This window comes from Procambarus clarkii, chromosome 24 (assembly GCF_040958095.1).
Source record: "Procambarus clarkii isolate CNS0578487 chromosome 24, FALCON_Pclarkii_2.0, whole genome shotgun sequence".
NCBI lineage: Eukaryota > Metazoa > Arthropoda > Malacostraca > Decapoda > Cambaridae > Procambarus > Procambarus clarkii.
This window is the reverse complement of record NC_091173.1, coordinates 31,653,966-31,681,639: the sequence shown is the minus strand read 5'-3', so window position 1 is coordinate 31,681,639 and position 27,674 is coordinate 31,653,966. Positions and strand designations below refer to the sequence as shown.

At 48.0% G+C, this 27,674-nt stretch overlaps 1 protein-coding gene across 1 annotated transcript in view; it reads right to left on the bottom strand.

Moving 5' to 3' along the window:
* Positions 1-14,838, bottom strand: part of LOC123761585 (uncharacterized) — a 418,399-nt gene extending 403,561 nt beyond the window's left edge. Inside the window, exon 1 of the mRNA XM_069330775.1 lies at positions 14,753-14,838. The gene's annotated coding sequence lies outside the window, so the exon portion shown is untranslated. The remainder of the gene's footprint in view (positions 1-14,752) is intronic.
* Between the last annotated feature and the right edge of the window lie 12,836 nt (positions 14,839-27,674).

Below are 27,674 nucleotides of genomic sequence, written 5' to 3'. Positions count from 1 at the left end.
ACACCTCTATCCGCTCTATGTTGTTCTCTGGAACTCTTATTGTGTCTGGTTCTCTGAAGATTTCATTTTGTACAAACACACTTTGGAACTTTTCATTTAATGTTTCACACATTTCCTTTTCATTTTCCGTGAATCTGTTTCCCATTTTCAACCTCTGGATATTATCCTTTACCTGCAATTTGTTGTTTATGAATTTGAAGAATAGGCCCGGTTCTGTTTTACATTTATCTGCTATCCCTTTTTCAAAATTTCTTTCTGCCTCTCTCCTTACTGCTGTATAGTTGTTTCTCGCATCTTTGTATCGCTGGTATGTTTGGGGGTTTGGCCTCTTCCTATACTGATTCCATTTTTGTGTCTTTTGGTCTCTTGCCCTCTCACAATTTCTGTCGAACCAATCCTGTTTTCTGGCCCTGCATCTCTGTTTTGGTATGAATGTTTGTGTGCCTTCCTCGTATAGTTTTAAAAATTTGGCATACATTTCATTTACTTCCCTACCTAGCAACAATTCTGTCCAATTACACTCATTAAAAAAATTTCGAAGTTCCCCATAGTTGCCTCTCCTTAAATCGAGTTTATCAACTGTTTCAATGTCCCCATTTTCTTCTAGATGATATCTTAAAGCATATTTAATGTCTAACAGGACGTGATCACTCTTTCCCAAGGGAGGAAGGTACTGGATGTCAAAAATCTCTTCTTCTTTCCTGGTGAATACTAGATCCAGTACTGACGGTACATCTCCTTCCCTCATTCTTGTGGCTTGCTTTATGTGTTGATACAAGAATGTCTTTAGAATGAGGTTCACAAATCTGCATGTCCAAAAGTCCTCCGTTCTTGCTTCATAGGCCTCCCAGTCTATTGCTCTAAAGTTGAAGTCCCCCAGTATCAACAGTCGTGATTTATCTTTATCTGCTTGTACAATAATATCTCTCATGACCATTATGAGGCCCTCTCGTTTGTCATCCAGTTCTTCCTTTGTCCAAGTGTTGCTTGCTGGTGGGCTGTAGGTATTTACAATTATCAGCTTATCATCCTGATTCCAGACCTGTAATGCCATTATGTCAATATCTCGAGGGTTTTCAAATATTAACTCTTTTACCTTCAGGTGTTTTTTCACCAGTACAGCCACTCCTCCTCCCTTCCTAGTTTTTCTGTCACGTCTCCAAACTGAGTAGCCTCTTGGGAATATGACTTCATTTATTATATTTCCTTCAAGTTTTGTCTCTGATAATGCAACAATATCTGGGACCCTAAGCTGGATTATATCTTGCAACTCCAAAGTTTTTGACCTCACTCCATCTATGTTGGTATATAAAATTTTCAGGAACATGTTCCCTTTTCCTTTGCTCTTTACTCCCCCTTCCACTACTGATCTTGTTGCTTTGTTTTTATGTACCATTTCACAAGCTTTCCAGTCCCTGTCACTTTGTAAAAAAAAGAATTTCTGTCTTCTTCATTTCTATCCCCATTTAGACGTTTTGCCTCAATTAGGTTCATTTTCAGCTTTTCTCTGTCTTCCTTGGAGAGGTCTTGTCTTATTGACCAAAATTTGCCAACCTCATCACTCTGCAGTTTCCTGGCATTTCTTAGCACTGCCATCATGTTTTTCACTCCATTAAACGTCACCCTCAAGGGGCGGTTCTTTTCTTTCTCATATTTTCCTATTCTTCTAAAATCACTGACATTTTCCTTTGAGCCTTCTCCTAAACCTACTATTTTCTCTATGATTTTCATCTCTTCTGCCGCTCGGTCCACCCTACATGAAATTTCCTTCTCTAAACATCCAAAAATGATTATGGACTTAGTTCTATCTGCAGTGTTTTGTACCAGTTTACTGTTGGTAACCAGTTCTTTCCTAATTGCTTGCCTAATTTCTGCTTCTTGTTGGTCATTTCTGGTTTTAACTTCCGAACACACTTCTTTGATAGTCTCTTTCTCTTTTACAACTTCAGCATATGTCGCTTTTATTTCTTCTTTATACTTTTCTAGTTCTTTATTCACCTCCTCTATGTGAGTTGTCAGTGAAGTTTCCAGTTGGAGATCCTTACCTAACTCTATGTTAGCCCTTAGGCTTGCTTGGCGTGTGTGGCGTGAACAGTTAGAACAAGTGTTAAATTTAAGTGTGTACACAGTGTTAAAATTAAAGTTGAACTAATTTTTGTGTACTATATTTTTCATAAATTGTATTGTAGTACTCAACATACAGCAGAACTACTTTTAATCAACACAGTGCTAACAGCATAATGACACTGCAGTACGTATTTACTCTAGAGCATTCACAACTTCACGAAACTTCAAGTTGGACATAACTTCAACAATAAGGTAAACTTATGAATTACTGTATTTTTTTTAGTAGAGAAGTAATATATAGGTACAGAATGTAATATGATAATACATTTTTATTGTGTACAAGAAAAAAAAGATACTGACACAAACGCGTCCTGAAGGTCACCTCTTGCAACGAATCCAACGCTACAACGAACTGGGGTTGGTCCCATATAGTACGTTGAATCCAGGTTGTACTGTATATATATTTTGACATTATTAGGCGATGCTGTGGTCACACGCTGAACAGCAGAGCTGTGCGCTCAATGCTGCGAGCGCCAGCCTTGGTTGCTCACTCACTACTGAGGCTCTCACACCCGGCAATGTGGACCATGATTTTTTATAAAGATGTTGTCTGTTTACAAGAGCCCTGAGGAAGCTGATGTGAACCCCATGTAGCTGCGGGAGTTTTGAATGGAACGTGAAAAATAAAAACACCAAGAGAACGCACCACCTAAGCCTGGGCCTGCAGGTGTGTTGTGCAGTTTAAGGGTTAATACTCAAAATTCAAATGGGTAAAATTCACCAACGTCTTTCAGTAACCCCCAGCCCGCGACTACACCATGTGAACACACCAGGAGCCCAAAAACTCCCAAACTTCTTGGCCAAACCAGCACCAGACACCAACTCCCTGCCCAAGAACCAGCCAGAAAACAGGAAAACATAATCTACCAACTTCCCTGTGACCCCAGGTGATAAGGGCACCAGGCATAAAAAAATGGGCTGTTAAAGAGGAACGCCAGGCGACAGTATCGTGATCCAAAGTATAATAAGTGCATTCCATTAGCTATGTCTGGACACCCAGGCAGAGCAGAGGTCCAGACATCCACTCATCATCAAGGTTCAACCAAGAGTCCTGGATGAGCATGGGGAGGCACAATAAACTCATTGCCATTGATGGCAATAATCAAAACAGGATATTATGAAATAAAGTGTACCTGATGAGGTTTTAACACAAAAGGTGATAGTACAGGTGAGGTTAAGGTAAACTTAGGTGGTGATGATGGTGTACCTGGGTGGTGGTGGTGGTGTACCTAGGTGGTGGTGTACCTGGGTGGTGGTAGTGGTGTACCTAGGTGGTGGTGGTGTACCTGGGTGGTGGTGGTGTACCTGGGTGGTGGTGGTGATGGTGTACCTGGGTGGTGAAGGTGTACCTGAGTGGTGGTGATGGTGTACCTGGGTGGTGGTGGTGGTGTACCTGGGTGGTGGTGGTGGTGTACCTGGGTGATGGTGTACCTGGGTGGTGGTGATGGTGTACCTGGGTGGTGGTGGTGTACCTGGGTGGTGGTGGTGGTGATGGTTTACCTGGGTGGTGGTGGTGTACCTCGGTGGTGATGGTGTACCTGGGTGGTGGTGATGGTGTACCTGGGTGGTGGCGGTGGTGTACCTGGGTGGTGGTGGTGGTGTACCAGGGTGGTGGTGGTGGTGGTGTACCTGGGTGGTGGTGGTGGTGGTGTACCTGGGTGGTGGTGGTGGTGGTGGTGGTGTACCTGGGTGGTGGTGGTGGTGGTGTACCTGGGTGGTAGTGGTGGTGGTGTACCTGGGTGGTGGTGGTGGTGTACCTGGGTGGTGGTGGTGGTGTACCTGGGTGGTGGTGGTGGTGTACCTGGGTGGTGGTGGTGTACCTGGGTGGTGGTAGTGGTGTACCTGGGTGGTGGTGGTGGTGTACCTGGGTGGTGGTGGTGGTGTACCTGGGTGGTGGTGGTGGTGTACCTGGGTGGTGGTGGTGGTGTACCTGGGTGGTGGTGGTGGTGTACCTGGGTGGTGGTGGTGATGTACCTGGGTGGTGGTGGTGATGGTGTACCTGGGTGGTGGTGGTGGTGTACCTGGGTGGTGGTGGTGGTGGTGTACCTGGGTGGTGGGGGTGGTGTACCTGGGTGGTGGTGTACCTGGGTGGTGGTGGTGGTGTACCTGGGTGGTGGTGGTGGTGATGGTGTACCTTGGTGGTGGTGGTGGTGATGGTGTACCTGGGTGGTGGTGGTGGTGGTGTACCTGGGTGGTGGTGGTGGTGTACCTGGGTGGTGGTGGTGTACCTGGGTGGTGGTGGTGGTGTACCTGGGTGGTGGTGGTGGTGGTGTACCTGGGTGGTGGGGGTGGTGTACCTGGGTGGTGGTGTACCTGGGTGGTGGTGGTGGTGTACCTGGGTGGTGGTGGTGTACCTGAGTGGTGGTGGTGTACCTGAGTGGTGGTGGTGGTGATGGTGTACCTGGGTGGTGGTGGTGGTGATGGTGTACCTGGGTGGTGGTGATGGTGTACCTGAGTGGTGGTGATGGTGTACCTCGGTGGTGGTGGTGGTGTACCTGGGTGGTGGTGGTGGTGGTGTACCTGGGTGGTGGTGGTGGTGTACCTGGGTGGTGGTGGTGGTGTACCTGGGTGGTGGTGGTGGTGTACCAGGGTGGTGGTGGTGGTGTACCAGGGTGGTGGTGGTGGTGTACCTGGGTGGTGGTGATGGTGTACCTGGGTGGTGGTGTACCTGGGTGGTGGTGGTGGTGTACCTGGGTGGTGGTGGTGTACCTGGGTGGTGGTGGTGTACCTGGGTGGTGGTGGTGTACCTGGGTGGTGGTGGTGGTGGTGTACCTGGGTGGTGGTGGTGATGGTGTACCTGGGTGGTGGTGGTGATGGTGTACCTGGGTGGTGGTGGTGGTGGTGTACCTGGGTGGTGGTGGTGGTGTACCTGGGTGGTGGTGGTGTACCTGGGTGGTGGTGGTGGTGTACCTGGGTGGTGGTGGTGTACCTGGGTGGTGGTGGTGGTGTACCTGGGTGGTGGTGGTGAACCTGGGTGGTGGTGGTGGTGGTGGTGGTGGTGGTGTACCTGGGTGGTGGTGGTGTACGTGGGTGGTGATGGTGTACCTGAGTGGTGGTGGTGGTGTACCTGAGTGGTGGTGGTGTACCTGGGTGGTGGTGGTGATGGTGTACCTGAGTGGTGGTGGTGTACCTGGGTGGTGGTGGTGGTGGTGTACCTGGGGGGTGGTGGTGGTGGGGTACCTGGGTGGTGGTGTACCTGGGTGGTGGTGTACCTGGATGGTGGTGGTGGTGTACCTGGGTGGTGGTGGTGGTGTACCTGGGTGGTGGTGGTGTACCTGGGTAGTGGTGATGGTGTACCTGGGTGGTGGTGGTGGTGATGGTGTACCTGGGTGGTGGTGATGGTGTACCTGGGTGGTAGTGGTGGTGTACCTGGGTGGTGGTGGTGGTGGTGTACCTGGGTGGTGGTGGTGGTGGTGTACCTGGGTGGTGGTGGTGGTGGTGGTGTACCTGGGTGGTGGTGGTGGTGTACCTGGGTGGTGGTGGTGGTGATGGTGTACCTGGGTGGTGGGGGTGGTGTACCTGGGTGGTGGTGATGGTGTACCTAGGTGGTGGTGATGGTGTACCTGGGTGGTGGTGGTGGTGTACCTGGGTGGTGGTGGTGGTGATGGTGTACCTGATTTGTGGTGATGGTGTACCTGGGTGGTGGTGGTGGTGTACCTGGGTGGTGGTGATGGTGTACCTGGGTGGTGGTGATGGTGTACCTGAGTGGTGGTGGTGTACCTGGGTGGTGGTGGTGGTGGTGTACCTGGGTGGTGGTGGTGGTGGTGTACCTGGGTGGTGGTGGTGGTGGTGTACCTGGGTGGTGGTGGTGGTGGTGTACCTGGGTGGTGGTGATGGTGTACCTGGGTGGTGGTGGTGGTGTACCTGGGTGGTGGTGGTGGTGATGGTGTACCTGATTTGTGGTGATGGTGTACCTGGGTGGTGGTGGTGGTGTGCCTGGGTGGTGGTGTACCTGGGTGGTGGTGGTGGTGATGGTGTACCTGGGTGGTGGTGATGGTGTACCTGAGTGGTGGTGGTGTACCTGAGTGGTGGTGGTGTACCTGGGTGGTGGTGGTGGTGGTGTACCTGGGTGGTGGTGGTGGTGATGGTGTACCTGGGTGGTGGTGGTGGTGGCATACCTGGGTGGTGGTGTACCTGGGTGGTGGTGGTGGTGTACCTGGGTGGTGGTGGTGGTGTACCTGGGTGGTGGGGGTGGTGTACCTGGGTGGTGGTGGTGTACCTGGGTGGTGGTGGTGGTGGTGTACCTGGGTGGTGGTGGTGGTGGTGGTGTACCTGGGTGGTGGTGGTGGTGGTGGTGTACCTGGGTGGTGGTGGTGGTGGTGTACCTGGGTGGTGGTGGTGGTGGTGTACCTGGATGGTGGTGGTGGTATTGCATCTGGGTGGTGGTGGTGTACCTTGGTGGTGGTGGTGGTGGTGGTGTACCTTGGTGGTGGTGGTGGTGGTGTACCTGGGTGGTGGTGATGGTGTACCTGGGTGGTGGTGGTGGTGGTGTACCTTGGTGGTGGTGGTGGTGTACCTGGGTGGAGGTGGTGGTGGTGTACCTGGGTGGTGGTGGTGGTGTACCTGGGTGGTGGTGGTGGTGGTGGTGTACCTGGGTGGTGGTGGTGGTGGTGGACCTGGGTGGTGGTAATGGTGGTGTACCTGGGTGGTGGTGGTGTACCTGGGTGGTGGTAGTGGTGGTGGTGGTGGTGTACCTGGGTGGTGGTGGTGGTGGTGGACCTGGGTGGTGGTAATGGTGGTGTACCTGGGTGGTGGTGGTGTACCTGGGTGGTGGTGGTGGTGGTGTACCTGGGTGGTGGTGGTGGTGTACCAGGGTGGTGGTGGTGGTGTACCAGGGTGGTGGTGGTGGTGTACCTGGGTGGTGGTGGTGTACCTGGGTGGTGGTGGTGGTGTACCTGGGTGGTGATGGTGTTGGTGTACCTGGGTGGTGGTGGTGGTGTACCTGGGTGGTGGTGGTGGTGTACCTGGGTGGTGGTGGTGGTGTACCTGGGTGCTGGTGATGGTGTGCCTGGGTAGTGGTGGTGGTGTACCTGGGTGGTGGTGATGGTGTTGGTGTACCTGGGTGGTGGTGGTGGTGTACCTGGGTGGTGGTGGTGGTGGTGTACCTGGGTGGTGGTGGTGTACCTGGGTGGTGGTGGTGGTGTACCTGGGTGGTGGTGGTGTACCTGGGTGGTGGTGGTGGTGTACCTGGGTGGTGGTGGTGTACCTGGGAGGTGGTGGTGTACCTGGGTGGTGGTGGTGGTGTACCTGGGTGGTGGTGGTGGTGTACCTGGGTGGTGGTGATGGTGTACCTGGGTGGTGGTGATGGTGTACCTGGGTGGTGGTGTACCTGGGTGGTGGTGGTGTACCTGGGTGGTGGTGGTGTACCTGGGTGGTGGTGGTGTACCTGGGTGGTGGTGGTGGTGTACCTGGGTGGTGATGGTGGTGTACCTGGGTGGTGGTGGTGATGGTGTACCTGGGTGGTGATGGTGTACCTGGGTGGTGGTGATGGTGTACCTAGGTGGTGGTTGTGGTGTACCTGGGTGGTGGTCGTGGTGTACCTGGGTGGTGGTGGTGGTGTACCTGGGTGGTGGTGGTGGTGTACCTGGGTGGTGGTGGTGGTGTACCTGGGTGGTGGTGGTGGTGTACCTGGGGGGTGGTGGTGGTGGTGTACCTGGGGGGTGGTGGTGGTGGTGTACCTGGGGGGTGGTGGTGGTGGTGTACCTGGGTGGTGGTGGTGGTGTACCTGGGTGGTGGTGGTCGTGTACCTGGGTGGTGGTAGTGGTCGTGTACCTGGGTGGTGGTGGTGGTCGTGTACCTGGGTGGTGATGGTCGTATACCTGGGTGGTGGTGTACCTGGGTGGTTGTGGTGGTGTACCTGGGTGGTGGTGCTGGTGTACCTGGGTGGTGGTGGTGGTGGTGTACCTGGGTGGTGGTGGTGGTGGTGTACCTGGGGGTGGTGATGGTGTACCTGGGTGGTGGTGGTGTACCTGGGTGGTGGTGGTGGTGTACCTGGGTGGTGGTGGTGTACCTGGGTGGTGGTGCTGGTGTACCTGGGTGGTGGTAATGGTGTACCTGGGTGGTGGTGGTGGTGTACCTGGGTGGTGGTGATGGTGTGCCTGGGTGGTGGTGTTGGTGGTTGTGTACCTGGGTGGTGGTGGTGTACCTGGGTAGTGGTGGTGTACCTGGGTGGTGGTGGTGGTGGTGTACCTGGGTGGTGGTGTACCTGGTTGATACCTAGTTGATGGGGTTCTGGGAGTTCTTCTACTCCCCAAGCCCTGCCCGAGGCCAGGCTCGACTTGAGAGTTTGGTCCACCAGGCTGTTACTTGGAGCGGCCTGCAGGCCCACATATACCTGGTTGATGGGGTTCTGGGAGTTCTTATACTCCCCAAGCCCGGCCCGAGGCCAGGCTCGACTTGTGAGAGTTTGGTCCACCAGGCTGTTGCTTGGAGCGGCCCGCAGGGCCACGTACTCACCACAGCCCGGCTGATCCAGAACTTCTCTTTGAAAACCCGTCCAGTTTTCTCTTGAAGATGTCATAGGTTGTTCTGGCAATATTTCTTATAGTCGCTGGGAGGACTTTGAACAACCGCAGACCTCTGATGTTTATACAGTGTTCTTTGATTGTGCCTATGGTACCTCTGCTCTTCACTGGTTCAATCTTGCATTTTCTTCCATATCATTCACTCCAGTACGTTGTTATTTTACTGTGTAGATTTGGGATCTGACCCTCCAGTATTTTCCATGTGTATGTTATTTGGTATCTCTCTCGTCTCCTTTCTAGAGAGTACATTTGGAGAGCTTTGAGATGATCCCAATAATTTAGGTGTTTTATCTCGTCTATGCGTGCCGTATATGTTCTCTGTATTCCCTCTATTTCAGCAATCTCTCCTGCTCTGAAGGGGGAAGTGAGTACTGAGCAGTACTCGAGATGGGACAACACAAGTGACTTGAAAAGTACAACCATTGTGATGGGATCCCTGAATTTGAAAGTTCTCGTAATCCATCCGATCATTTTTCTGGCTGATGCGATATTTGCTTGGTTATGCTCCCTAAACGTTAGATCGTCGGACATCATTATTCCCAAATCCTTGACATGCTGTTTTTCTACTATGGGAAGATTCGATTGTGTTTTGTACCCTGTATTATGTTTCAGATCCTCATTTTTGCCATACCTGAGTACCTGAAATTTATCACTGTTAAACATCATGTTATTTTCTGCTGCCCAATCGAAAACTTTGTTGACATCTGCTTGTAGTTTTTCAATGTCTTCAGCAGAGGTAATTTTCATGCTGATTTTTGTGTCATCTGCAAAGGACGACACGAAGCTGTGACGTATATTTTTGTCTACATCAGATATGAGAATAAGGAACAGTAGCGGTGCATGGACTGTACCTTGAGGTACAGAGCTTTTTAACATCGCTTGGACTTGATTTTATCTGATTGACTGTTACTCTTTGTGTTCTGTTCGACAGGAAATTGAGTATCCAGCATCCTACTTTTCCCAGTTATTCCCATTGACCTCATTTTGTGAGCTATCACCCCATGGTCACATTTGTCGAACGCCTTTGCAAAGTCTGTGTATACAACATCTGCATTTTGCTTTTCTTCTAGGGCTTCTGTGATTTTGTGATAGTGGTTGAATAACTGACAGACAGGATCTTCCCGCTCAAAATCCATGTTGTCCTGGATTGTGCAATTCATTGTTTTCCATAAAACTAGAAATTTGATTCCTAATCACTCTTTCAAACACTTTTATTATGTGTTATGTTAGTGCAACTGGCCTATAATTTTTTGCCAAGGCTTTACTCCGCCCCCCTTGTGCAACGGAGCTATATCTGCAGATTTAAGTGCTGCTGGTATCTCCCCTGTATCCAGGCTCTTTCTCCATATTATGCCGAGTGCTCTCGCTACTGGTACTTTACATTTCTCTATGAATATTGAATTCCATGAGTCAGGCCCAGGAGCTGAGTGCATAGGCATATTGTCAATTTCTCTTCCACAGTCTTGCGAGTTTGTGGTAATATCCGTTATATTATCTGCAGCTTGAATGTCATTCATAAAGAAGCTGTCTGGGTCATCACCTTTCATGTTGTTTATTGGTGTGCTAAACATAGCCTCATACTGGCTTCTTAGAATTTCACTAATCTCTTTGTTGTCCTCTGTGTATGTACCTTCATTTGTAATTAACGGTCCAATACTGGTCGAGGTTTTGGATTTTGATTTTGCGTATGTGAAAAAATATTTCGGATTTTTCCTTATCTCTTGTATAGCTTTCTGTTCCAATTCCATTTCCTCAGACTCATATGATCGCTTCAACGTTTGTTCTGTTTCTTCGATCTCCCTGCTTAGGCTTGTTTTCCTTCCTTGTGATAGTTGTGTCTGCCGAAGCATTTCCGTTATTTTTTCCTTCTCCTGTACAGTCGTCTGCGTTCTCTTTCTAGAGTGGTCCTCTTTCTGCCCTTCCTCATAGGTACGTGCTTCAAGCAGACCTTGTAAGCTTCAGCTGTCAGTTGAGCTATTCCCCTAATATTTGACAAACGAGCCCCTAGCACACCTCATCATGCTGTGAAGGAAAGACGCTTTTCGTCCTATTTCTGCAACAGAGGCCTGCCGCCCTTTGAATGAGAAAACACTCAACGCCTGCTGCGGATCCGATTGTCCCACAGACGTGCAGCAAGCAAAGCCGCCAGTTTCCACCCCCTCCGTGGAATGGATGGCACAACACAAGGGATGGCTAGAGGACCGGGTCGGAAGCGACATGCGTCGTCCAGAGATAGTAGTGTGCCAGGGAACTTGAACTTGACTTTTCCCTGTGTGGGAGTTTTGTCGCTTAAGACCGTCTCCCATTGAATGGTTGCAAGGTCTACATTTATTTTTTCCCAGTCAATCCTCTTATTGTTGAAATTGAATTGATTGAATATTCCTTCTCGCTTGTTGGGTCTCTCAGACCTACTACCATTATTTATGCTAGTTCGCACTTCAATGAGCTTATGGTCTGAGTATGAAGTATCTGAGATTGTGATGTCTCTGATTAGTTCACCATTGCTTGTGAATAACAAGTCTAGTGTGTTTTCGTTCCTAGTTGGTTCTGTAATCTGTTGATTGAGCGAGAATTTGTCACAGAATCTCAAAAGTTCTCTGACCTGTGGTTGGTTATTTCCCGGGTCATTCCCTGCTATGATATTTATGTTTGCCATTTTCCATCTTAGACTCGATAAATTGAAATCTCCAAGGAAGATAATATCTGGAGCTGGGTTTGCTAGGTTGTCAAGTATGTTCTCTATTTTGTGCATCTGCTCTGTGAATTCCTCAACCGTTGTATCTGGCAGTTTATATATTAGAATAATAATTAGGTTTAGTTTCTCTACCTTAATTCCAAGTACTTCTACCACCTCATTAGTTGAGTTTAGTAGTTCTGTGCATACCAGGTCTTCTTTAATATACAGACCTACTCCTCCATTTGACCTAGTTTTTCTATCACATCTATATAAATTATAATTTGAAATCCAGATTTCACCCTCCATGTAATCTTTTGTATGAGTTTCCGTGAATGCCCCAAATATTGAGTTTGACTCTAATAGAAGGCCATTTATGAACTTAACTTTATTTCTTGACTTTGGCTTTAAACCTTGAATGTTTGCAAATATGAATGATTGTCCATGTTGTGTGTAACTTCTGGAAGGTTTTGGTAGTTCTCCCTCCTCTCTACCCTGACCCGGTGCTGGTAGTGGTGCTGGTAGTGGTGGTGGTGCTGGTAGTGGTGGTGGTGCTGGTAGTGGTGGTGGTGGTGCTGGTGGTAGTGGTGGTGGGGGTGTACCTGGGTGGTGGTGGTGGTGTACCTGGGTGCTGGTAGTGGTGGTGGTGTACCTGGGTGCTGGTAGTGGTGGTGGTGTACCTGGGTGCTGGTAGTGGTGGTGGTGTACCTGGGTGGTGGTGGTGTACCTGGGTGGTGGTGGTGGTGCACCTGGGTGCTGGTAGTGGTGGTGGTGTACCTGGGTGGTGGTGGTGGTGCACCTGGGTGCTGGAAGTGGTGGTGGTGTACCTGGGTGGTGGTGGTGGTGTACCTGGGTGCTGGTAGTGGTGGTGTACCTGGGTGCTGGTAGTGGTGGTGTACCTGGGTGCTGGTAGTGGTGGTAGTGCTGGTAGTGGTGGTGGTGTACCTGGGTGCTGGTAGTGGTGGTGGTGTACCTGGGTGCTGGTAGTGGTGGTGGTGGTGTACCTGGGTGCTGGTAGTGGTGGTGGTGGTGTACCTGGGTGCTGGTAGTGGTGGTGTACCTGGGTGCTGGTAGTGGTGGTGGTGTACCTGGGTGCTGGTAGTGGTGGTGGTGTACCTGGGTGTTGGTAGTGGTGGTGTACCTGGGTGCTGGTAGTGGTGGTGGTGGTGTACCTGGGTGCTGGTAGTGGTGGTGGTGCTGGTAGTGGTGGTGATGGTGGTGCTGGTAGTGGTGGTGGTGGTAGTAGTGGTGGTGGTGGTGGTGGTGGTGTACCTGGGTGCTGGTAGTGGTGGTGGTGTACCTGGGTGCTGGTAGTGGTGGTGGTGTACCTGGGTGCTGGTAGTGGTGGTGGTGGTGTACCTGGGTGCTGGTGGTGGTGGTGTACCTGGGTGCTGGTAGTGGTGGTGTACCTGGGTGCTGGTAGTGGTGGTGTACCTGGGTGCTGGTAGTGGTGGTGTACCTGGGTGCTGGTAGTGGTGGTGTACCTGGGTGCTGGTAGTGGTGGTGTACCTGGGTGCTGGTAGTGGTGGTGTACCTGGGTGCTGGTAGTGGTGGTGTACCTGGGTGCTGGTAGTGGTGGTGTACCTGGGTGCTGGTAGTGGTGGTAGTGCTGGTAGTGGTGGTGTACCTGGGTGCTGGTAGTGCTGGTAGTGGTGGTGTACCTGGGTGCTGGTAGTGGTGGTAGTGCTGGTAGTGGTGGTGTACCTGGGTGCTGGTAGTGGTGGTAGTGCTGGTAGTGGTGGTGTACCTGGGTGCTGGTAGTGGTGGTAGTGCTGGTAGTGGTGGTGTACCTGGGTGCTGGTAGTGGTGGTAGTGCTGGTAGTGGTGGTGTACCTGGGTGCTGGTAGTGGTGGTAGTGCTGGTAGTGGTGGTGTACCTGGGTGCTGGTAGTGGTGGTGGTGGTGTACCTGGGTGCTGGTGGTGGTGTACCTGGGTGCTGGTGGTGGTGTACCTGGGTGCTGGTAGTGGTGGTAGTGGTGGTGGTGGTGTACCTGAGTGCTGGTAGTGGTGGTGGTGGTGTACCTGGGTGCTGGTAGTGCTGGTAGTGGTGGTGTACCTGGGTGCTGGTAGTGCTGGTAGTGGTGGTGTACCTGGGTGCTGGTAGTGGTGGTGGTGGTGTACCTGGGTGCTGGTGGTGGTGTACCTGGGTGCTGGTAGTGGTGGTAGTGCTGGTAGTGGTGGTGGTGGTGTACCTGGGTGCTGGTAGTGGTGGTAGTGCTGGTAGTGGTGGTAGTGCTGGTAGTGGTGGTGGTGGTGTACCTGGGTGCTGGTAGTGGTGGTAGTGGTGGTGGTGGTGTACCTGGGTGCTGGTAGTGGTGGTGTACCTGGGTGCTGGTAGTGGTGGTGGTGGTGTACCTGGGTGCTGGTGGTGGTGGTGTACCTGGGTGCTGGTAGTGGTCGTGGTGGTGTACCTGGGTGCTGGTGGTGGTGTACCTGGGTGCTGGTAGTGGTGGTAATGCTGGTAGTGGTGGTGGTGGTGTTCCTGGGTGCTGGTAGTGGTGGTGGTGGTGTACCTGGGTGCTGGTAGTGGTGGTGGTGGTGTACCTGGGTGCTGGTAGTGGTGGTGGTGGTGTACCTGGGTGCTGGTAGTGGTGGTGGTGGTGTACCTGGGTGCTGGTAGTGCTGGTGGTGGTGTACCTGGGTGCTGGTAGTGGTGGTAGTGCTGGTAGTGGTGGTGGTGGTGTACCTGGGTGCTGGTAGTGGTGGTGTACCTGGGTGCTGGTAGTGCTGGTAGTGGTGGTGTACCTGGGTGCTGGTAGTGGTGGTGGTGGTGTACCTGGGTGCTGGTAGTGGTGTACCTGGGTGCTGGTAGTGGTGGTAGTGCTGGTAGTGGTGGTGGTGGTGTACCTGGGTGCTGGTAGTGGTGTACCTGGGTGCTGGTAGTGGTGGTAGTGCTGGTAGTGGTGGTGGTGGTGTACCTGGGTGCTGGTAGTGGTGGTGGTGGTGTACCTGGGTGCTGGTGGTGGTGTACCTGGGTGCTGGTAGTGGTGGTAGTGCTGGTAGTGGTGGTGGTGGTGTACCTGGGTGCTGGTAGTGGTGGTAGTGCTGGTAGTGGTGGTGGTGTACCTGGGTGCTGGTAGTGGTGGTGTACCTGGGTGCTGGTAGTGGTGGTGGTGTACCTGGGTGCTGGTGGTGGTGGTGTACCTGGGTGCTGGTAGTGGTGGTGGTGGTGTACCTGGGTGCTGGTGGTGGTGTACCTGGGTGCTGGTAGTGGTGGTGGTGGTGTACCTGGGTGCTGGTAGTGGTGGTGGTGGTGTACCTGGGTGCTGGTGATGGTGTACCTGGGTGCTGGTAGTGGTGGTGGTGGTGTACCTGGGTGCTGGTGGTGGTGTACCTGGGTGCTGGTAGTGGTGGTGGTGGTGTACCTGGGTGCTGGTAGTGGTGGTGGTGGTGTACCTGGGTGCTGGTAGTGGTGGTGGTGGTGTACCTGGGTGCTGGTAGTGGTGGTGGTGCTGGTAGTGGTGGTGGTGCTCGCTGGCCCGACAAGCCTCAACTGGTGGCCACAAACGTAAACAATCGTCTCAAGTTCGGACAATTTACTGGATATAATTTAAGTTTCATTTGAACAATTTACGCAAATATAAATAAACATTGTTAAAGAAAGAAATATAATATTCAACTAAGTTCTAATTTCTATATATTTTTTAACAGAATCAATAATATAACTCAAATTTTGTAGTTTAAAACTGCGTTCATAAGGTAAAAAAAAAAACATTTTATAAACCGGAAATAAACGATGATTATTTTTTTTACCTGAGAGCCACTAATACAAACAAATACAAATACAAATATTTATTCAGGTAAAGTACATACATACAAGGTAAGATACAAAAGTTGATGAATTTATAGATAGAGCTAGTACATACAATGCCTAAAGCCACTATTACGCAAAGCGTTTCGGGCAGGAAAAACACTAAGACTAAAACTTAATACTAACTTAGATTAAAGTATAATTTCTGATAATGGAGGAATAAGACACCAACAGTATGGGGACCTATTTTATTTAATTAATAGTAGAAACAAATAATTTTTGCAGACTATGTTAATGAAGCAGGTAACTTGTATAATTTACAACAGCATAAATACATGTATAACTTGACTACACTACAACAACTTAATAACATTTATTTATTTATTTATTTACTTATTTATTTATTTATTTATTTATTTATTTATTTATTTATTTATTTATTTATGCATATACAAGAATGTACATAAGGAATGTGAGGATACAATTATGGTAATTACAGTCTTGTAAAGCCACTAGCACGCGCAGCGTTTCGGGCAGGTCCTTAATCTAAGAAAATTTTAAGGAGGTAAATACTTGCAAAATTTATAGACAAAAAAATGATAACAGATTACATGGAATGAAAAAAAAAAAGATGAGAGAAAATTATAGGTACAGTATATTAAAGCACATAGGTAGCTATGATTGATTGCAATGACAGCTTAAAATGGTAGTTGACATTAATACATATGACTAAATAAAACATGGTCTGCAGAACGCCGAATCCTTATTAACTATGTGTTCAAGTAAGGCAAACGTTTAACATAATTTTCAAGTAGAATCAGGGCTTATAGTGTAGCATATATAGTGGCCTAACACATGACAGAAATAATGCGCCAATCCCAGACATAATGTGAAATCGTAAATTACTAGTAGCTGCAGAATACACCTAGAGGACAAATTTAACATTACTCTTACAAGTGAGAGTAAGTAGCTGCGGACAGCGTAATACTTAGGGGCCTGGGGCCAGATTCACGAAAGCACTTACGCAAGCACTTGCGAACCTATACATCTTTTTCTGATAACGGAGGAATAAGACACCGACAGCATTGGGACCTATTTATTTAATTTTTTAGTAGTAACAAAATAATTAATTTTTTTCAGACCATGTTAATGAACAGGTAACTTGTATAATTTTACAACAGCATAAATACATGTATAACTTGGCTACAATGACTTAATAACATTAATATATATGCTTATATCCGGTAACTAAATAGAACATGGTCTGAAGAACGCGGAATCCTTATTAACTATTGGTACAAGTAAGGCAAACGTTTAACATAATTTTTAAGTAGAATCGGGGCTTAAAGAGTAGCATATAGTGGCCTAACACATGACATAAATAATGCGCCAATCCCAGACATAATGTGAAATGGTAAATTACCAGTAGCTGTAGAATACACCTATAGGACAAATTTAACAATACTCTTACAAGTGAGAGTAAGTAGCTGCGGACAGCGTAATACTTAGGGGCCGGCGCTGCACCCCCACTCGCAGAGCCAGCTGGCCGGACCCCCCCCCCCCCCCCCCCCCCCGAAGGGCGAGTGCCCGCTGGCCGCGGAATTAGTTTGGATTGATGTCCAAAGAGCTTGGGAAGGATGATGTGAGGAAAAAAGATGGGGCGATGAAATTCTTGGAAGAGGATTTGGATGTGGAGAGAGGAGGCTTGAAATTTCGGTGGCCCGTCCACCTTGGATTGGAGATGTTTTTTTCTGACCAGGGGGAGAAAGATACTGGCAGTATGGGGCGTTAAAGTTTTAATGTACCCGGCCAAGAGGCCGTAAAAGACCTAATGGATAAGGAGAAGGGGGTGTGACTACAAGTAGGGCTTACTAGCACCTAGACTGGGCAAAGTATTAGCTGCGGACAGCGGGACACTTGGGGACCGGCGCTGCACCCCCCTTCCCACATGCAGTGGGGAGACAATCGGGACAACTGTGCGAAGCATGACGGGGGTACAAAAGCAGCCGCTTGCAAAGGGGGGGAGGGTGGGGTTTTGCGAGGGCAGCGGCGAGGGCGGGCGGAGTGAGGCAGAGCCCCATTGTGCGCCCGTATTTATACGGCCCCAAACTGCCCGCGCAACGCCGCGGGACGCGCTGCGCAATTGTTTCTTTCTCCCCCGCCAGAAAAATCCCCGCTTGTGAAGCAGTGACCATTTCCAGCAAAGCCTGTAGCTTAAGTTCTTCTTGGGCGGCAGGAGGCTAGTGGTGGGGCAGGGTGATGTCGTCCTGGTTCACTTGAGGTGGTCTGTCTGGCTTGGAGGAGGCGTCGTCCTTATTGAGGTGGTGAGAGGAAAGTTCACTGTTGCTTGTTGTTATCTTGACCACGAGGTATTCGCATGTACTTCCCAAATGACATCGGCGTTATTGGTGTTCCTGTCGGGTCTTCATCTTCTTCCAGGAAGGTCACTTGTTCCCTCTTGAAGTCGTATTTAGGGTCGATGTATTCACTCTCCAGAGCGCAGAGGTCAACATAATGTTCCACGGTCTCGTGGTGGACAAACACAGGGTAAGGAAAGCAGGTCTTGAGCTGGTTGATGATCCTGTTGCATTCTAAGGCAATGACCATTCTTGTGCTTCGATTGCTGTTGAAAGTGCCATCGTGAATGAGGTAAATCCATAGTAGGGCTTTTTCTTGCTTGATTTGCTTGGGTTTAGGTCGAAGTCTGGGGCCTCATATGTGACGGTCTCAGCCGAGGTAGATGGAAACAATGGTGATTCTAGGAACTTGGTTGGTTGGCCTGGTGTGGACGTCTGTGTAGCAGGAGCAGAAGCGTTGGGAAGCACTGGCAATAATGTAGCTTGGATATCGAAGCTTGCCGGCTGATTGGTTGTTGGGTTGGCAGTCACTGTTTATTTATTTCATCTAGTCGTACGTGGCAGTCCATGGAGACGGCGATGTGATCTCCGCAATTGAGGCACCGTTTGTTGGGTGGCCTTGACTGTAGCAGCAGTCAGAGCCGTGTTTTCTGGTGTTGATGGTACCAGGGTCCTGGGTGGCGGTGTAGACACTCGTGTGGCTGACGAATATGGTTCGTTCAGCCAAGTAGCGACGGTTAGGAGTGATGATCAGGTTGGAGTTTCGTAGGGCGTCCTGGTGCAAACAGTTGCTCCAGAGCTTGCTCGCTTGAATAGAGAAGTACAGCGTCGTCAGCATCGTCACGGATGTCCAACGGGGCTGCATTCGTGATGTCGACGATTTTCCTTAGGAATTGGGGTCCGGTGTAGGATGTTTCGTCACGAAACCGGACCTTTATGCGGTAAATCATGGCTCTAATCGTTGCTGCCCAATGTTTACCCACCCGGCAGTGCTGGGTGCAGAGAGCCTGATCGAGGGTTTCGGTCGTCTTCTTTATTTTGTTTATTTTCGTGCCTTTTATCTGGCCGCTGAATGTTTTCAATGTGGAAGCGTGATGACATCTTGCCTGACATATGAGTGAAAACGTCACGCCTCCATCGTCCGACGGCCTTAATTGTTTCCTGCACATGCCCGTTAATGTGACAGCTGCATGGCCCGTCCAATCCGTAAAGAATGTGGGGCGTAGTCATTGTGAGGGCGCAGGCCGCGTAAGGGGCATCAGCGTGTAGGGCGTTGACTTCTCATCTGACGTTGGGGGCCGTGCCACCAGGAATGGCGTAGCCGAAAGTTCTGCGTCGCGGGGTATCAAGGAGTTTTTCCTTGTCTGCGTCCACGTCCGTGCCCGTACACCCGTTACCTCTGCCATTAAAAAAACAGTCAGGAATTTCCAGTACTGAAAAAAGGTACAGAGTCGGGCGTACATGGCTGGCAAATGCTGCTAGGTAAGCAGCATCCTGGAAGTGACCAATGGAGCCCCGTCTGATGCATGTGTATACAATGCGGGCGTCTTGATGTCTGCGTGTTGTGGGCGTATTACCTCGTGCATGCCTCGCGTGCTATGCCCCGCCACGCCAGGACATCCTCGTGTCGCCGTTATCGCTGTGTCCCGCCCTTGCAGAGACTAGCCTAGTGAGGTTGATCCCAGGGCGGGTGAGTAGGACCTGCGTGTGCCAATCCGTGCCGTCCGTCGGGAGTGTTCATCGTGCGCGATCCTATGTTCTCCGTCCATGAGGTGTTCCCCGATGGTCTGAAGTCGATGATTGATTGATGAAGATTAAGCCACCCAAGAGGTGGCACGGGCATGAATAGCCCGTAAGTGGTGGCCCTTTCGAGCCATTACCAGTATCAAAAGATGACACTGGAGATCTGTGGAGGCGCAACTGCACCCTGCGCCTCCACAATTTTTTCTAAATTTTTTCTAAGACTTGTGAAGCGGAGCGAGGCTGGAACAAGAAAGAACGCATGACCCCTCCTCTCTGCTATATATAGGCCCCCCGCGGCGCTCCGCGCGCTGCGCTGCGGATCGCGCTGTGCAACTGTCTTCTCCTCCATCAGAAATTCCTCCGCATTCCTACATAATGCAGCGGTTATTTCTCAATCTTTGGCTGCTTTATTTCCAATTATTAAACAGTTAATGAGCTTCGAAGCATCAGAAGGCTGTTTATAACAATAACAACAGTTGATTGGGAAGTTTTCATGCATGTAAACTGTTTAATAATTGTAAACAAAGCCTCCAAAGATTGAGAAAAGATGTACAGGTTCGTAAGTGCTTTCGTGAATCTGGCCCCTGGCGCTGCACCCCCACTCGCAGAGCCAGCTGGCTGGACCCCCCCCCCGAAGGGCGAGTGCCCGCTGGCCGCGGAATTGGTTTGGTTTGATGTCCAAAGAGCTTGGACAGGATGTGGGAGGAAGAAGGATGGGGCGATGAAATTCTTGGAAGAGGATTTGGATGTGGAGAGAGGAGGCTTTAAAGTTCGGTGGCCCGTCCGCCATGGATTGGAGATGTTTTTTTTTTTTTTTTGAGATATATACAAGAGTTGTTACATTCTTGTACAGCCACTAGTACGCTTAGCGTTTCGGGCAGGTCCCTGGAATACGATCCCCGCCGCGAAGAATCGTTTTTTCATCCAAGTACACATTTTACTGTTGCGTTAAACAGAGGCTACAGTTAAGGAATTGCGCCCAGTAAATCCTCCCCGGCCAGGATACGAACCCATGACATAGCGCTCGCGGAACGCCAGGCGAGTGTCTTACCACTACACCACGGAGACTGCTTAAGCCACCCAAGAGGTGGCACGGGCATGAATAGCCCGTAAGTGGTGGCCCTTTCGAGCCATTACCAGTATCAAAAGATGACACTGGAGATCTGTGGAGGAGGATATTTTCAGTCAAAGCCTGTAGCTTAAGTTCTTCTTGGGCGGCAGGAGGCTAGTGGTGGGGTAGGGTGATGTCGTCCTGGTTCACTTGAGGTGGTCTGTCTGGCTTGGAGGAGGCGTCTTCCTTATTGAGGTGGTGAGAGGTAAGTTCACTGTTGCTTGGTGGTGTCTTGACCACGAGGTATTCGCATGTACTTCCCAAATGACATCGGTGTTATTGGTGTTCCTGTCGGGTCTTCATCTTCTTCCAGGAAGTTCAGATTCAGATTCAGATGTTTATTCAGGTAAGATATATACATACAAGTGATGTTACATTAATGGATTGATATATAGATAGAGCTAGTACATACAATGCCTAAAGCCACTATTACGCAATGCGTTTCGGGCAAGAAAAACATTAATATCTAGAACTTAATACTAATTGAGCATAAAGAATAAAAAGTGTTGAGAACAAATACAAATAAAGATAAAAAAAAAGGGGGAACATGACTGAAAAAGCAGCACAAATACAATAGGTTGACAGTGTTGATTAAAAAAAAAAGAAAATAACAGACATGGGTTGACAATAGAGGAGTGAGGTAGGTTACAGGGAATTTATTAGGTAGTGTTTAGTTTTTATCTTAAACTGGTTGAGAGAGGTACAGTCTTTAACATGGTTGGGAAGGTCATTCCACATTCTGGGCCCCTTGATTTGTAGAGCATTTCTAGTTTGATTAAGTCGTACTCTAGGAATATCAAAACTGTATTTATTTCTGGTGTGGTGCTCATGGGTTCTGTTACAACCTTCTATGAAGCTTTTGAGATCAGGATTGGCATTATAGTTTAGCGTTTTATATATGTATAATACACATGAGAGAATGTGCAGTGACTTAATATCTAACATATTCAGAGATTTGAGTAGGGGTACCGAGTGATGTCTGGGGCCAGAGTTGGATATTGTTCTAATAGCAGCTTTGTGTTGGGTAATTAGAGGACGTAAGTGATTTTGGGTAGTAGAACCCCAAGCACAAATACCATAGTTGAGATATGGATAGATAAGGGAGTAATAGAGAGTCACCAGGGCAGGGCGTGGTACATAATATCTGATCTTAGAAAGAATGCCCACAGTTTTTGAAACTTTTTTTGATATATTTAGAATGTGTCCCTGGAAATTCAGCTTGTGGTCAATGAGAATGCCAAGGAATTTGCCATCTAATTTGTTACAAATTTGGGTATTGTTTATTTTGAGATTTATTTGACTAGAGGATTTATTGCCAAACAGAATATAGAAAGTTTTGTCAATGTTAAGGGTGAGTTTGTTGGCAGTTAGCCAAAGATGGACTTTCTCTAGCTCAGTATTTACTGTGGCATTTAGAGCAAGGGGGTTAGAACTGGAGTAAATGAAGGTTGTGTCGTCAGCAAATAGAATTGGTTTGAGGTGTTGGGAGGCATTTGGAAGGTCATTAATGTAGATGAGAAAGAGGAGAGGGCCAAGTATGCTGCCCTGAGGAACACCAATGTTGATGGGTAGGGTGGGAGAAATTGTATTATTCACAGAAACATATTGGAGCCTGTCAGTAAGGTAGGATTTGAGGTATTGTAGGGAGTGTCCTCTGACTCCATAATGATGTAATTTAAGAAGAAGGTTATGGTGGTTGACAGTATCAAAAGCTTTACACAGGTCCACAAATAACCCAACAGGGAACTCATTTTTATCAAGAGCTGTATGAATCGAGTTAAGCATACTAATAAGTGCATCGTTAGTGCTTTTTTTGGGTCTGAAGCCATATTGGCAAGGGCTAAGTATATTGAGTTTGGCTAGATATGAGTAAAGCTGCTTATAGATTAGTTTTTCAAAAATTTTTGACAAGTTTGGCAGGATTGATATAGGTCTGTAGTTGTTAACATCTGTGGGATCACCACATTTGTGGACAGGCGTTACTCTCGCTTTTTTTAGAATATCTGGAAAGGTTTGGAGTTCAAGTGACTTGTTGAAGAGCAAAGCAATAGCAGGGGCTAAAGATCTGGAGGCTTTTTTGTAAATTAAAGTTGGTATCTCCTCAAGGGCACCAGACTTGGTTTTAAGGGAAAGGATTATCTCATTGACGTCAGTGGAGTTAATAGGCTTTAGGTACAGAGACTGTGGATAGTTACCTGTAAGATAGTCCTTAATGTCAGTACTGGAAGATGGAACATCATTTGCAAGGGATGAACCAATGGAAGAGAAGAACCTATTGAACTCAAAAGCAGAATCAGAGGCTGAAAGCTGACCATCGTTATTAGACAGGAGAGTCGGTTTGTTATTTAAAGATTTCTTTGATCCCAATATTTGTGAAATTGTGCTCCAAGTTTGTTTAATGTTGCTCTTTATTTGGGTAAATTTATCTTCGTAGTATTTAGTTTTGGCTCGTCTAATTATCTTAGATAGCAATAATGAGTAATTCTTTGAGAATTCTTTGGAGACAATTCCTAACCTATACTTCTTCTCAAGGTCGTGTTTTTTGTTAATGGATTTAAGTATTCCCTTTGTAAGCCAAGGATTGTTAAGCCTTTTGCTTGTGACTTGTTTTGTAAGCCTAGGACAGTGGGTGTTATAAAGGCTAAGAGTTGTTTGTAGAAAAGATTGCACTGCTAGGTTGATGTCCCCTATGTTACCTAACTCGGACTCCCTGTTGACATTATCAGCAGCAGTTAAAAAATTGTTTATAGCAGTTTCATTGTGCAGCCTAAAGCTTAACTCCCTTGTTTCTAGAGGTGGTTTGCTAATGTTAGTTAAGAGAAATGTGGGGTAATGGTCTGTAGTGCTATCGGTGATTATACCTGAAGTAAGCGGAGAGGTTATGTTGGTCCAGATGTGATCTAGAGTCGTGGCAGTGCTATCAGTGATTCTAGTAGGTCTAGTGATTAAGGGTATGAGGAAGCAGGAATTCATACAGTTGAGGAAGCTAACAGCAGTAGGGTGTTCTGGCTCGCAGAGGTCAATATTAAAGTCCCATGCGATAATTAGGTGGTTTTTGTTCAGTCTGTTATCAAGTATTAGATTTCTAAGGTTTGAGTTGAATTCAGACACATCAGTGTTGGGAATTCTATAAACTGCACCCACAGACAGGATAGACTCGGCACCCTTGACTCTGAAGCTGGCGAAGATATACTCCCCATAGCAGTCTCTAGTTCTAATTTCTTTTAAGCATGTTAGTTCTCGGTGGTAGTAAAGAGCAGTACCACCACCTCTCTGAAGTTGACGACAGTTGTGAATTGCCGAGTAGTTAGGCATGTTAAAGAGCTGAGTAGTATCCTCTTTCAACCATGTTTCAGTAAGTATAATAAAAGAGAATTTGTTGCCAATAGTTTCAATCAAGGCACTAACATCATCGAAGTGTTTACCTAGGGATCTAACGTTCAAGTTGATTACAGACATATTGTGATTATGAGTTAATACATTGTTTACATCATGTGCTGCAAAATATCTGCAATTTAGATCATTAAAGTGATTATTGTCATAGATGGTGGATAAGAGGTTAAGTTCTGGGTCTATACTTGTCTGCATAAAAAAAGCTGATTGCAGGAAAAACAAGGAAAGAAAGGCAAATTACAAGGTAGAAATAAGCTATAAAATAGGGAAAAATATGTACACAATACTGTACAAAACAAACACAAAATGAAAAAAAAAAAAAAAAAAAAAAAGTTAGCTTACAAGGGGCTTACAGGGGTACAATGGAGTAAGGGAGTATGGCTAGGCTAGGCAACCTAGGTAATAAAAGAGATTAAAGAAAAAACATATAAACATGGACTATACAAAACACAAGATATAGAAATACAAAACAAAAAAATATAAGCAATACAAAAAACAAGTTGAGCAAAAATGAAAAAAATGAGGTAGATTGCTCACGAGTACTCTCAGGTACACTGTAAGTAACAATTTGCAATTTGAGATGCAGGCAAAGCCAGGGGTACAATGGAGTAAGGGAGTATGGCGAGGCTAGGCAACCTAGGTAATAAATGGAATCAAAGAAAAGTTGAATAATAAACATAGGCAAATTTAAGCTAATGATTAATAACTATAAATAGTTCAGTTATGACTGTATAATTAAAAAGACCTGAAGAACTACTTAATGCACTCAATTAAATAATTTCGGTAAATGACTAGGTAAGAGTAAGTTAAAAAGTAAGTCAGAAAATGAACCAAGGAGACTGAGGATACCTAGCCCCACTAGTTGACAGGGGGTTAATTAAGTTAATTCACTGGGAGTGATAAGGTGAGACAAACCACATTGGGAGAGGAAAGTGTTGAGGTTTTCTTCTTTAGTAATTGTAAACATTTTGGCCTCTGCGGTTTTTCTCACCTTTATCAGACCATCTCTAACGAAGCACTGATGAATCGCATCTGGGTTTTGTTGACGGATTTGACGCAGGCGGTAGAGGAGTTGCTGTCTGTTCCTGGTCAAACACTCGTTGATGTATAATCCCTTCCGTTGGGATGCAGCTGTCCGGACTAGATGGGATTTCGTGAACTGGGAAGACAGCTTCAGGCGAATTTTCCGTTGGTTTTGACCTGATGGATTCTTTTTGCCTACTCTGTAGGCAGCAATAACGTCAGTTTTGTTTAGACTGAGCTGCAATTTGTTTCTTAAGAGATCCTGAGCTATTTCAACACAATTTTCACCTTCATGTTCCACAGGTATATCTTGGGACGACACGATAACAGAGTCTAGCAGCTTTTGCTGGTCTTGTTCATCCTGGGAGACAGAACGTTGGGCTGAAAATGTACTGATACATGCAGTCATTTTGCTGAGAGCTTCCTCCTGTTTTTTTATGGCTTCATCAGTTTTCAGAAGGTTGTTTTCCTCACGGAGATCATTCAAATCATGCTGTAGTTGGTCTTGGCTTGCCTTGCAGTTTCTAATATCCTCGCGGAGGAGGGTTATTTCTTGTTGTTGTTGTTGGAGATTAGCGCGGATCGCTAGATTCTCATTGAGAAGACTCAAGATGATAGTATTTTGTGACTCGAGGACTAGGCACAACTTTTTGAACCACTGATTCTCGGTCCAGTTAGTGAATTCCGGAAGCTCGCTTGAGTTGCTTATACTGGGATGCTAGCATGTTCATAGGAGAGGGTTGAGAGGACTCTGCTCCCTTGCTCAATGGGGTGGAGGGGAGGGCAGCACCGCTGCCCTGGACCCCAGAGCTTCCAGACGGAGAAACACGGATATTGTTAGAGTTGGCCGGGATGGATGCCTTGTTAAGGGGTTTGTTGCCCTTATTTCCCTGCACAGTCACATTTTTAGGAGACATGATTGGTTAGAATGGACTGGGGGTATATGTTGTGAAGAAACTTGCGTCAGGCAGCGCGGTGGCGGCAGCATGCACTGGTACTCACAGCCGTAGAGGATTGTTTTGAAACTTATTTGAGATGGAATGAGTTGATTTTGGTCGGTTACTTTGGTTTTGCTATAACATGCTTGGACTCCATGTACTTAGCTGCCTGTGGGTGGCGGTTCAAGGTGACAAGTGGGTGACAGGATCAAGGTGACAAGTGGGGTGACACCCACTGCCTGTGGGTGACAAGTTCACTTGTCCCCTCTTGAAGTCGTATTTAGGGTCAATGTAGTCACTCTCCAGAGCGCAGAGGTCAACATAATGTTCCACGGTCTCGTGGTGGACAAACACAGGGTAAGGAAAGCAGGTATATAATAATAATTATAATAATAATAATTTTTATTTAGGCAAAGGTACATACATAAAGAGATTTTACAAAGTTTGTTGGCTTTATAGATAGAGCTAGTACATACAATGCCTAAAGCCACTATTACGCAAAGCGTTTCGGGCAGGTCTTGAGCTGGTTGATGATCCTGTTGCATTCTAAGGCAATGACCATTCTTGTGCTTCGATTGCCGTTGAAAGTGCCACCGTGATTGAGGTAAATCCATAGTAGGGCTTTTTCTTGCTTGATTTGCTTGGGTTTAGGTCGAAGTCTGGGCCCTCATATGTGACGGTCTCAGCCGAGGTAGATGGAACCAATGGTGATTCTAGGAACTCTGGTGCTGGTTCTGGTTCTGAATCTGATTCTGAATCCACTTGCCGACGTTTTGCTTTCCTTTTCATCCGTCCCCGGCTGGTGGGGGCAGGTGATGAGGTTGACTGTTCTGCTGTGGAGGTGGTCTGGGTGGATGCTGTTGCCTGGGTGACTTGTGCTGGGTTCGACTCCGGTGGTGGTGGTTGCGGTATGACTGCGGTTACTGTTGGTGTTGGAATCTCGTCTGTTTGGGTTGAAGCAGCGTTGTGATGTTGAAATAGGTCTGCTGGTATCAACATTGTAGGCAGGTTGTTCTGGGCGAGCAGCCTGTTCAGTACTCTCACGCATTTTTCGTTGTCTGTTCCCGCCTCTCTCTCAGCTACACTGATCAGGCATGGGATGAGAGTGGTGTTGGTCGAGGCCGCTGATTGGTTGACAGTCAAGTTGGTTGGCTGAGCTGCAGTCGCCTGTGTCCCCATTGGGGGGTGGTGTGGACGTCTGTGTAGCAGGAGCAGAAGCGTTGGGAAGCACTGGAAATGATGTAGCTTGGATATTGAAGCTCGCCGGCTGATTGGTTGTTGGGTTGGCAGTTACTGTTTTATTTATTTCATCTAGTCGTACTTGGCAGTTCATGGAGACGGCGATGCCGTCCGCAATTGAGGCACAGTTTGGTGGTTGATCTGCAGGTTTTGAAGTGATGATCCTGGGTACAGATGCTGCATTTAACATCTGCTTGTTGGCAGTTCTTGGTATCATGATCGTACTTGTAGCACTTAAAGCACTGGCGAATGTTGTAGTAACGTTCCTTCTTTACAGTGTCAGGTGTGATGGAAATATCCAGACATCTAAATCCATTTTCCACAGCTTGGGTCGCTGCAGCAGCTGTTGTGAAGGTGACCTTGAGAGTAGGCCTAGGGTTGTCGTCGTTCTTGATGACCTTGACTGTAGCAGCAGTCAGAGCCGGGTTTTCTGGTGTTGATACTAACAAGTATGGTACCAGGGTCCTGGGTGGCGATGTAGACACTCGTGTGGCTGACGAAGATGGTTCGTTCAGCCAAGTAGCGACGGTTAGGAGTGATGATCAGGTTGGAGTTTCGTAGGGCGTCCTGGTGTTCTGGTGCAAACAGTTGCTCCAGAGCTTGCTCGCTTGAATAGAGAAGTACAGCGTCGTCAGCATCGTCACGGATGTCCAACGGGGCTGCATTCGTGATGTCGACGATTTTCCTTAGGAATTGGGGTCCGGTGTAGGATGTTTCGTCACGAAACCGGACCTTTATGCGGTAAATCATGGCTCTAATCGTTGCTGCCCAATGTTTACCCACCCGGCAGTGCT